This window comes from Silene latifolia, chromosome 11 (assembly GCF_048544455.1).
Source record: "Silene latifolia isolate original U9 population chromosome 11, ASM4854445v1, whole genome shotgun sequence".
NCBI lineage: Eukaryota > Viridiplantae > Streptophyta > Magnoliopsida > Caryophyllales > Caryophyllaceae > Silene > Silene latifolia.
The window spans coordinates 148,384,842-148,387,478 of NC_133536.1; positions in this window are offsets into that span (position 1 = coordinate 148,384,842).

Here is a 2,637-nt window from a genome sequence, read left to right on the forward strand (position 1 = left end):
TAAATATTGATAAGAAGAACATTATTATCTAATTAGACTAATGGGGTATTTATAGTGGGGATTAGGTACACAAATTAGGGTTTACTAAGGGCTTAAATGACGATTAAGTCCTTGAGGAATCGCTCCTCTAAGAAAAATATGCGAGTCTCCTTTTTGCTAGTCTTTGTGAGATATGCGCATCCTTCATAGATCTAGAAGAAAACGGAATAGCTGTAACACAATCCGAGCGTCCAGGGCACGGGACGAGCGGATTGTTTGGCTTTTGGACGAGCAGATTCAATGGCTGGACGGGCGGATTATGGGTCTTTTGGACGAGTGTCCCTCTGAAGAAGACGCTCGGATTCCTTGTCTTGGACAGGCGTCCAGAGGGCAATCCGCTCGGATTCTTGGTCAGCTTCTTCCCTTCTTTTTTTTCTTCCTTCTTCTTCATACAATCCTTGGGGATTTCGTCGGCGATGCAAGGATCTTTTCTCATTATTGCCCAACTACTATAATATGTACAAAGGCCTTCTAGTCTTGTCTTCTCATTGATGTTTGGTCATTGAATTCAATCAATTTAGCTCTATTTTGCCATGAAAATGCAAGGTTTGCACTCCTTTCCTACCAAGGGATCAAAACCTCAAAGAATATGCAAAACAAAGGACTAAAGACAATAAATGACCTAAATATGCACTAAAAAGCATGGGAACAAGGCTAATTTGGGGACTAAATATCCTCAAATAATGGTCACATCAAATATTCCCAAACCGAACCTTTGCTCGTCCCGAGTAAAGAGGTGACAAAAATTAGGACCGTTATTTAAACTAACCTAATAGCATAGCCGATATGAGACAATTAGCGGGTCTCACTCCGCCCTTTCAACTCACAACAAGACAACCATGAGGTAGGATGCCTTCTTTCAAGGCAAGGTGGGTCTTGCCAAAATAGCGACACATCCAAGCATTAAAGCACATAAAATCAAGTAATGGATGCATCTACAAAAGAATAGCCACTTTCCTCATCTAAGTGGCGGAAATTATCTACAAGGGAAGCAATTCAAGGGTACACACTCCTTCATAGATGCAATTTCTTCAAACTACTAAGCCTAGAAAGATACCAATAAATCACCTCCAAGTTGTGTCAAGCTAGGATACCTTTGTCCTCAATCGTTAAATGCTTTTGTCAAGAGTAGACTCCTTCTGGTGTTAGAAACACTGGAGGATCGCGAAATTCCCCTTCTTGCCTAGACAAGAAGAAGGGTCGTCCCCTCTCTACCATGCACAAAAATGGATACGATGGATAAAGGGATCGATAGAATTTGAGTTTCATTTGGGAGTTTGATTTGTTGTTTTTGTTTTTCCCCCCAATTTCTTGTGGCATATAACATTTGAGAACACTTTCTTTTGCCATTTCTTTTGATTTTTTGCATTTCAACACTTGACAACTTTTTAACTTTTTGCATTTTCTTTTGAACATTTTCAAAGTCACCCCATATGTAGTGAGGGTGCCTTATATTTGAAGCATAGGAGTTTTCATTTTTGTTACTCCTCTTTTCATTTTGATGGATTTTGCAAACTTTCTTTCACTTTTCATTTCATTTATTGAACTCAAATTAATTTCTTTTTGTGCCCATTCCCTTTGATGACAAAATGTATGGTAGAACATGGATGAATAATGGTTGCATAGTTTCAAGGGTCACCTTGGAATAAACAGTAGCCAAGGAGTTATCACACCACAAGGTACTCTTGACTAGGCCTTAATCCATGGGTCAAAGGATACTAGCATGACACATCCTAGGGTGTTTTACAAGTATTCTAACAAGCAAAGTCTTAAGAAGAAAAAGCATCTACTAGGGCCTATATACACTTGTCCAGCTTCCCAAGTAGACGGTTTCACAACATTTTTCTAACATGCAAACTACATGCCATGATGCAACTAGTATATATACATCCTAATGCATATGATTCTACCAACTAATATGCCAAATAATCTAAATGCAAGTCCTAAATTCACATTGTTTATACCGCATCAATCAAAATAAAGCCACATAGTCATTAACATAAAGAGGAAAAAGGAGATTAGAAAGATCATACCATGCGGTCTTCAATATCCTCATGTCTCGGATGTGGTGTAGTCGATCAATGTGAACAAGGATAGACGAACATAATATATACAAACAATATATACACAAGACTACACTACAAAGGAAATGAACTTGTTTTTGAATTTTCAATTTTTGAATTTTTTTGATTTTTCGAAAATTTTGATTTTTTTGGATTTTTGAATAAAAGTTAAGTTAGAATTTCCCATCCCCACACTAATATGGGCATTGTCCTCAATGGCCAATATGATAGGAAATTATGCAAGTATGATGCATGATTTCTATACTAAATGCAAGCTATACTAAGCTACACTACATGATGCATGAGTTTTTGTTTATAACAGAGAGCGTAATTTAGATTACCTCCTGTTGCGTATGCATGTACTTCCCCAAACCGAGATAGACATTATTTCTAATGTCTTAAATTTTGGGGTAGTTCATGCACATGAAATGCAATGCATGAAACTATATATTGTCATTTTGGATTTTTCAAGTGGGAACAATAAAAAGAACACCTTAATGGGGCCAAGGTGTTAGTCCTCGTGTTGCTAGGACTC